Source organism: Gekko japonicus, unplaced genomic scaffold (assembly GCF_001447785.1).
Source record: "Gekko japonicus isolate JY-2015 unplaced genomic scaffold, Gekko_japonicus_V1.1 scaffold3338, whole genome shotgun sequence".
NCBI classification, from domain to species: Eukaryota; Metazoa; Chordata; class Lepidosauria; order Squamata; family Gekkonidae; genus Gekko; species Gekko japonicus.
Genome location: NW_015165339.1, coordinates 105,897 through 115,722, shown reverse-complemented (window position 1 = coordinate 115,722; position 9,826 = coordinate 105,897). Strand labels below are relative to the sequence as shown.

Sequence of the window (9,826 nt, the reverse complement as noted above, 5' to 3'; positions counted from 1 at the left end):
ATTGTAAAGTTGAGAGCTGATGTTATGGAGAAAATATAAATTACTACGTTTAGGTTTGCAAACAAAGGGGATTTTGAAAGCTAACAATACTAAAAATATGAAAGAATATCTTAAAGGGACTAGATTGATATTATATAAGAAATTTGAACTGTCTAACTGCTGTGAAATATCTGTGGGTTTTTTGTTAATATATTTTTATGGTTATAAAATTGATTGATAATAGTAATAGCAGATAGGATATAGAAAAAATGAATTGTTTATTGGGAACAGAATTTTACTTAATGACATCTGTTGTGGAATATAGATTAACAAGGGAAAAAGGGAATTATATATCTAAAGACGTTATGAACGAGGCAACGGGATACCTTTGAAGTGTATGGCTCTCTCTTTTTTGTTTTATATAACTTAAAAAAACTAATAAACCTTGCCCCCCAACAATGGGCAAGCAGAAAAAAAGAAGAAGTTGGATTTTGGTTTGTAAAAAGAGGGTGGAGGTCTTAAAAGGGGGAAATAATTATTTAGGTATATACAGAAAAATTGTAACCTACGGAAAGACTCCATTGGCCCAGACTTGTGTAAAATACAGATAAACTTTTTGTTGTCATTGTATTGTATTCAATTGTATTTATATTTATTTATTTATTTATTTATTCGATTTATATACCGCCCTAACCCCAGTGCTAGTCACCTGTTACATTCCCAAACTACAGCCACAATTCATACAGGGGTTGGGTCATCCTACCAGCACCCTCGGTGGTGACTGTTCTTCTCCGGCCTCCGGCTTCTTCGGCTGCAGATGTCTCTCGGCCCTCAGTCCAGCGGGACGTCTCTCCTTCCTCTGGTGCTTCCGGCAGGTGGCTGCTTTTTCGGCGCATGAATCCGCTCTCCCTGGCCCCGGCTGTGTCCAGTCGGCTCCGCCGCGCTGGGAGATGACGTCTTCCGCGCCTCTTTGCTGCTGGCGATGGCCGCCTCTGTTGTTTCACCGCTGGCCACCAGGGATCACTCTTTCTGGCTTTCAGTCGCTGCACCACGCCGCACCACCTTGTCTCTGCTCCACTCCAGGACTCTGCCATCGCCGTTTCGCCGCCATTACCGTTGCTCCTCCACTGGTCCTCCACCGCACACCACACACCTCAGGAGAGAGGAAGGTGCCCCCTACCCTACTAAGGGTAGGTCCCCATTTATCTACTCACCCTTTAACGGGCTTTCGAACCGCTGGGTGGGCGGGAGCTGGGACGTGGGCCAGGAGCTCACTCCGGCCACGGTTTGGCCAGATGTTTTAATGCAGGCTGCATTTACAGCCTGCGCCACCGCTCCCTTTTCTTTAGCACTGCTGAGCACATCTAAGTCTTTCCCCTTGTTGGGACATGTGTTATATTTGCTTTATATATGTTTGTGGTTGCTGACACATATGCATGTACTTGGACTGTGATTGTGAATCTCTATGTGTTGGAGAAAGCTGCTTGCCTTGAATACTGTGACTGTCTCACCTGAAAGGCTTTCTTGCCTGCTGTTTATGCAGATGGAGTTTGCACTCAAAGTTTATGCAAATAGAGCTTTGCACTCACACAGCTCAGCCTGGAGAAGAAGGCTGCACCGCCATTTATAGCCAGCACAAAATAACAACTTGCATGTTTGTAACCACCATTGACGAACTTTTGGTCAACACGTAACCCTGCTATCTGGTTTGCATCAGAAAGGACAGTTTCCGGTTGAGGACTACTTTATGGCCCGGGACAGAGCTAGATCCATCTGCACTTCAATGGTTACCTAGGTACCCAAACTTCACACCTTGAACAGATGCCTTCCTTGAGTTAGGGGTTTAGATTTCAACATTGCCCACTCCCTCTAGGTAAGGCACATCATGCCATATAGCCAATAGTATAGAGTCCTGGGACGGACTATCCAGGTAGGTGGAACCTGAAGGATGGCACAGATGCCAGCCCCCAAGGATCCCCTATAAAAGTGGTGTTCAGCATCCTGAACCCTGCTAGCCACCTTCCACCTTCCTACCTTAGCTATTAACTTGCAGTCTTGCTGCTCTTGCAATCCTTTGTTTTCCTCTTTGACCTCGTGGACTGCAGCCAAGAGGTCCACACGTGTTTGGCAGGTTCCAACCGTGTGCATTAGAGTACTTATAGTTATCCTGTTTTACTTCACCTATTCTTCATTGGGAAGATCAAGCCTCTGATCAGATAAGTATTTTGCTACTCCCTTCCCCATTCATTTAGTGTAAAAGTGACTATTTGCTATTTCTGTAATACTGAGGAACTTGTATGGTTGCGTGTGAGAATCTGTTTTTTGTATGTATGTGAATTAGACATTAGGAAATAAAAGGAACCAATTCCTTTCAACATACTAGCCTCGTCTCCATTCATAACCGGACGTTCCTCAGGGGGCAATCTGAATCCTGTATACATTGGTCAGCATCACCGAAAAATATAGTCTATAAGGCCACTGCTGTACATAAGGCAGTTTGATCATCACAAGATACTGCCAGGAAACCTAACCCAAGTGATAGGCGTTTGCTTCAGATAGAACTAAAATCAGTTTTTCAGGAATGCACCATGAGTGGTGCTATGGTGTGTAGATATTGAGAGTATGCAGAGTGGAGGAGTGCTGCCTGGCTCAAATCTTCCCTTAGCCACAGACTCGCTAGCTGGGCTCAGACAAGCCTCAGAACTCTACACCATCTGCTTTATGGGGATGAAAGTAGTGGCCTACTATTCAGAGCTCTTGCAAAGATTATTGAAATGATGTGTGTGAAGCACTCAGATACTACAGGTGCAAAACAAATGCTTGGTATTCCTTCGGGGCCCAGTTAAACACTCAGCAAAATCTACTGCACAAGCTTGTTGTTAGGATGAAACAGAGGAGACAAGAATGCTGTAAACTGCTTTGGATCCCCTTGGGAAGTGAGGCAGGATATAAATGGAGTAAGGACTGCAGGGATTGCCAACTCTAGGTTTGGAAATTAATGGAGGTTTGAGGGTAGAGCCTAGGGAGGAATGGGTTTTGGGAGGGGAGAGACCTCAACTGGTCATAATAACAACAGAGTTCCCTTGAAAGTGGCCATTTTCTCCGGGGGAACTGATTTCTGTCATCTGAAGATGAGTTGTAATTCTGGGAGATCTCCAGATCTCACCTGGAGGTTGGCAGCCTTAGGACTGCAGCATTGTGGGGCCTAGTGGTTAACCCCTTTCTAGTGTGCAGTTTTCACAGTGTCAGATACCCAGAACTGTTTCTAGATATGTAGTGTAGCTGTTACTGAGTTGCACCCTTCTAAATTCACTGATGTCAATGGGCTTAAAAGGGTATAACTCTGTGTAGGATAGTAATAGTGCTTCCTCCCTTCAATTTACTCCAATATGGGTAAAGATAAGGCCACACATGTGAGAAAATGGGGTTGGAATGAGACGGAAGAGCACTGAGGTGGTAGAATGGACAGAAACAATTCAGACCACAGATGGCAATCCTAGCTTTGAACATTCCTTTGCAAAAATTAGAACAGCGGGGACAGGTGCTCTTGGATGTGCCTTACGCTGCAGATGAATGCTACAAGGCTGAAATACTGAAAGGAACTCCCGAGACTTGTTATTCCTGTTTCATTTTTAGTGTCTCATTTGTAAAGCATACATGGCAGCAAAACTGCCTGTGTGGAAAAATTGGTGTCTTCACCAGGGCAATCCCTGTTTTCTTGCACCTGCCCCTATAAAAGTGATGCCTTCATTATGCACCTGTTTTTAAAAAGGTGCTGGAGTTGATCAGGTGTCATCCTCATCTTTCTAGAAGCCGAATTTCTAAAGAGGGGGAAATTCATGCACTTGCTAGGTTTAGGGAAAAAAGGTTATGTACCTTTATTAAACACTTTTTAAAAAAAGAAATGGTCAGCTGAAGCTCTTAATGGCATAAAAGTAAATCACATCACATAATAACAGCCCATTAAGCCTTTATTAAAGGAGCAGGAGATATTTTCTCTAGGCAGTTGTCAACCCTGACACCTGCAGGTAAATGCACAGACATCTAGAAACAAAGTGGCACTACACAGATGCTGTGCCTCCCTTCCCACACACCAATTACCAAAAGTTGCAGAAGAACAAAGTTTGAGTCCAGTGGCACCTTGAAGAGCAACATAGTTTAATCCTGGGTATAAGCGTTCGTGTGCATGCACACTTCTTCAGCTATCGAATTGCAGCTGCTCTGTGACAACCATGGACGTTTTGTTAAACTTTTAAAAAGTGAAAACAAATTGCGGTGGCTTCCTTCTTGACTGCTTCACAAAACAAGGTGCTGCAGAGCAAACAAATGTAACAAATCTCAAGCAAAGACAAACCTTCAGGAACCTGGGGTTAGGAAGAAGTTGCCTCAAGGAATGATGTCTGGTGAGGGGATATGACAGTTACCCAACATCCTCATTGCTGTTTCCTTTGTGGAATGCTGGAAGAGAGTGTGTATAACCTTGGTAATGACTATCAGAAGAAAAGTCACAGGAAGGGAGGTGGAGAAAGTTTTGTAATCATGGTAGGTGCTTCGTGCCCTGACCTTGGATGGCTTAGGTTAGTCTGATCTTGGAAGCTAAGCAGGTCTTGGTTACTACTTGGATGGAAGATGAAAAGTACTGGGTGGTGGTCCGCGTGCATAACACCAGTCCTCCAAGGAAGTCCAAGGTTGCTACACAGAAGCAGGCAATGGCAAACCCCCTCTGTCTCTTGCCTTACAAACCCTGTGGGATCGCTGTCAGTTGGCTGCACCTTGATGGCACTTTCCTCTCCCACGTGTCCTTAGTAGAGTGCACCTGTATATGCCTTGCATATATATGTCTTGTATTTGGTGGAGCACCGAGTCAAGTTCAAGGTTTTGATTTTGATCTTTACGGCCTTGTGCGGTCTGGGAACCAACATATCTGTGGGACTACCTCCTCCAGTACACCCCCGGGAGAGCGTTACGCTCTTCACAGAACAACTTGCTACTGGTCACCGGCCCTAGAGACATCCAGCTGTCCTCTACCAGGGCCTTTGCCAAACAACATCAGGGCCCTGTGGGATCTTATGCAATCCCACAGGACCTGTGAGGCAGAGATGTTCCACCAAGCATTTGGTTGAGGACAGCGATGGCTTCCATCATGGCTGGCACTCTTTCTGGATTCCTATCCCTTGGAGGGTCTACTCCTTCCCCTCCCCATGCCCACGAAGCACCCACTGGCCAGAAATGGAACTACAAAATTTTGCCACTTGATTTGAGTTAATAATTTATAGGTTCTGATGATGGTTTTATGGTTTTATGGTTTTTAAATCTGTACATCTCCTAGAGCCCCACATTCGTGGGGATTAGGCAATTCAAAAATGCAAATAAATAAATAGCTTCTTTTTTGATGAGATGGTGGAAGGTGAGCCCTTTCTTCTGAGGTAATCACTGTGGGAAAATAAAAAATGATACAGATCCTTGGGAGAAATTAGCCCTAGAACAACTGGCCCTGAGGTTAGTAATTAGGGCAAAAAAGGTTATAAGACAAATTATGCATCTTTATTATGCAATGATTTTGTTCAGATTGTTGTTTTTGCTCTTCTGAAAAAAGCTCCAATTGACTTAGAACAAACATTCAAGGGGGATGACTTTTGCAACCATAAGAACATAAGAGACGCCAATGTTGGATCAGGCCAAAGGCCCATCCAGTCCTACACTCTGTGTCACACAGTGGCCAGAAATACCAGCGCCATCAGGAGGTCCACCAGTGGGGCCAGTTTTTAAAAATAAATTGTTAAGCACACCTCTAAGTAATTATAAATATATATCCATAAAATTCTGATATCATATAAAATATTCAGACAGAGCAACATTTCCCATAAGGATTTGTTGAAGAGAATACCTGGACTTAAGTTCATTATGTAAAAGAGGAAAGGTGACATGGCGTATGTGTGGGGAGTCAGTCCAGGCACCTCAATGTTTTGGTCAATAAGAAAGGGTCCAGAAATGACATGGTCTTTGCCCACATGAAGAAAAAAAATGCTTATTGCAGCCTCTGGGAATCTCCTAACATCTACCATATTTACTCAAAAGGAAGGTGAAACTGAATGTAAAAAACCTCCCAAAATTATTGGACAGAATGCTAACATGCATAAGAATCCTTTTTTTTGGTTTTGGTTTTGATCGCATACCTGAGACAAAGCCTAGCCTTGCTTTGAAATAAATACTGTATATGAATGTGGACAAATTAGCAACATCTGCCCGTTGAAGGAGCGCTTCAGGTATGTTATATCAGGATCAGGGGCAAAGGGAAAAGTGAGAAGCATAAAACATCATTTGTTAAACACATTTTAAAGACATTGCATAATATAAAAATATAAAACATGAAAAAGTAACGTAGCAAAGAGTATTGTAGTGCATCAAAATATGGTAAACTAATCAATACTTCAGCATAATATAATTCCATGTATATTTCCATTACTTCCTATCTATAGGGCTAGGTAGAAAAACATATAAGCAAGAAATATAAGAAAGGAGTAAGAAGTACAGTGAACAATCTCAATAGTTTTTTCCCCCTTCAAAATATGATTGTATGGGCCCAGAATATAGGCCACAATATTAATTTAGAAGAGTGGGAGCAGATTTGGATGAAGAATATAAAATTAACTAATGCTGTGTCATATAAAGAGAACATGTATAAGATGTTTTATAGATGATATATTACACCAGATAGATTAGCTAAACAAAATGATAACTGCTCTGATAAATGCTGTAAATGTAAAAATAAGATTGGCTCTTTTTATCACATGTGGTTGCTATGTGATGTTACAAAGAGGTCTTGGAGATGGATTCATGAGATAATGGGGAAAATAACAAGAACTAATATCCCATTTACTCCAGAGATACTGTTATTGAATATATTTCCGAAAGACTTTGATAAAGCAGATAGGTATTTGATAGTCCATTTGTCAACATCTGCAAGGATAGTATATGCCAAATATTGGAAAATAATGGAAATACCAACGAAACAAGAGTACGTGAACAAAATATTTGAAACGGCGGAAAATGACAAACTGACACTTGAGATGAGAGCTGGTACAGAATGGACTTTTCAAAAAACTTGGAAGAGATTCTACGATTGGTATAATGTAAATGCAACTGATAGATAAATGTAGTAATTTGAGAATGCAGAAAAGATAAGCTTAGTAAAATAGATAATGAATTTAGAAATCTAATAAGCAGAAGAAATGATAAAGTCTCTTGTTATATGTTATCTGTTGTGGGGGGTAGTTGGGTGTTGTTTGTAGGTATGTTTGTATGTATGTAGTATATATTGGAAAAAATAATAAAAGTGTACCCTTGGGTACTTATAAAAAACAAACAAACCAATCTCAATAGTTTTTTTCCCTTTTTTCTTCCTTCCTGCAGCCTTTCTTTGAGAAATGTCTGCAATCAATAGGTGGCACTAAAAGTCTACAGAAACTCTATACTACTAACCTAGGGGCGATTTCGCACTAGAGTTGCCTCGCAGCGCAGCCGCCATTTGCCCCGACACAAACATGTTAATTTCACACCCGAGGCTGCGGGGCTGCATTTTGACTCGCGGCTTCACCCGATTTCCTCCGCAGTTTTGTGATCCTGGTTTTTGAGGATCACGAAACTGCGGAGGAAATTGGGCGAAGCCACGGGTCAAATGCAGCCCCACAGCCTCAGGTGTGAAATTAACATGTTTGTGTCGGGGCAAACGGGGCTGCGCCGCGAGGCAGCTCTAGTGCGAAATCGCCCTAGGTTTTTGTTTCAAGTCACATTCTTCATAAACAAAGATTGAAGTTTGAAATGTGTGCTATTAAACTAGAGTTATCATTGTCTGTAAAGTTGTGTCTATCTTAAACAGAGAATACTAAATGAAATATCTTTTCCCCCTCTATCTTTTGTAGCATTTTCTGTAATGTTTCAAACTGGTTGAGAAAATTGACATGTCTTCTGTGCTAAAAACTGCACATACATTACGGTGCAAATTTCTTCCTATGTTTGCCAGAGAGATTGCTGATAATATGTATTCAGTAATAATGCTGAGAATCATGGGACCTCCATGTACAAAACCCATGTGGGGTGGGGGCTATAGTATGTAAGGGAACTGGGAGAGACAATGTGAAGAGGATAACTGGATATTTCCAGAAGTATACAATACTGAGGACACTTGTTAGGATAAAACAATTCTTCTAATAAATATTTTTTTAAAAAATTGGGTTTTCTCAGAAGCCTGAAAAATAAACTATTGTTATATCACTGTATTAAAGGTTCATAGTAAGGTTATGCAATGGAATATAGTGCATTTATACTCAGAGAAAGAAAGAAAAATGAACAAGAGTACCACTTTTGCAGTTTAGATGCAAGATTCCAAGAATGAAGTCAGGAAATGGTTGTTCTGTTCACATTACAAGTACATAAAGAATAGGCAACATGGTGGAGCAATTAGCAGGGCAAAAGAGCCACTCATGACACAGAGCACCTCAGATCCAGGGGTATTCATGTGAGAGTGCATACTCAGCTCCAATGCTCCCTCTGAGCTGTCGGGTCTTGCGAGCAAAAGTTCTACTTTGTGAGCTACTGGCATTAAAGTTGGGAGTGAGTGATTTGGCTACTGCATCAATTAGTTTGCTCTGGAGCCATCCTTCCCAGGTTAAGACAAAAATGTGTGAGCCGGAGGCTAAAAAACTGGGAGCTAGCTCACACTAACTCAGCTTAGAGGGAACACAGCTCTGTAGAAAGTTGTGGCTGCCCCTTTTATGCCAGTCTTTAATGCAACACCATAAAAGCAATACAGGTGCATGCACAAGGCTCTGTTCAACAATGAATTCAGCTTGCCATTTGCATGTACTCTGGAAACCCAAAAGTCAGGCCAACAAAATCCATAATCATTTACCAAAAAACCCTTTGGGGCAGCAAGGGGATAAAAGAGTTGCTGGCATCTTCAAAGGTATTATTTGTATACCTCTGATAATTGCTAGTTATCTCAATGCTATTAAAACAGGACTTCTAATCAGTAGGTTTTCTATTGCATATCTCTTCAGGATGGCAGCAAATTATAGTTTGGTGAGAGTCCGTATCTCTGAAATTCCTCATCTTTTTTTTTTTTTAATGAAGCCACTCTACTCCATTATTTCACTCTTGTGTTCTGTTTAATTTTCTAGTAAGCTAAAACAGAGGTATTCCGGGACTTTGATTATGGCTCAGACTGTGGCAGTTGAGAACTGCAACCAGGTAAGGGATGTACTGGATTTTTATCACTATATATGCTTTGGTGGGGGGGTGAATAGTGACTATCTAGTTCCCTGATTTTGCCCTGTGCCTCAACAGGATACAGTGTCTACTTAGGGATGAAGATGACTCCTTATCATCAGGACTTTGACATGTTGGAAAAGATTTTGAAATTCAGAAGCACTGTTTCTGTTTGTTCACACTACAGTACAAGCAACAGTTAATCAAACATTTCTGACTTATTCTGCCCTCCTGACCTCCAGAAGTTGGTAGTACTGACTAAAAAGGTTACTTGAAAATTACATTTTGAATAAGAATTGCTTGTAGTTTATTGCAGTGTGCACCCAAAAAAGTAAAGAAGAGGATAAAAGGAAACAAGCCAAATTGAGTGTGTATGTGTAAAAAAGGACAGCCCAGGGATTTCCCACAAATAAATTCTCTCTGAAGGCTTGCACGTTAAAGGCCTTTTGGAATTTGTGATATGCCAAGGTGGGCTGGTTTGGGAATGTTTCACATGGTGCAATTCCAAATCCAAACTTGATGCAGTATTAACGAACAAAACAGAAACTTGAAGAAGAAATTCTTTGTACATACCTAGATG

The 9,826-nt window shown here is 41.4% G+C and overlaps 1 protein-coding gene across 1 annotated transcript in view; it reads left to right on the top strand.

Annotated features, from left to right (window-relative positions):
• The window catches only part of LOC107109843 (putative lysosomal acid lipase/cholesteryl ester hydrolase), a 30,795-nt gene that overhangs the window by 1,159 nt on the left and 19,810 nt on the right, over nt 1-9,826 (top strand). The gene's annotated exons all lie outside the window — the stretch shown is intronic.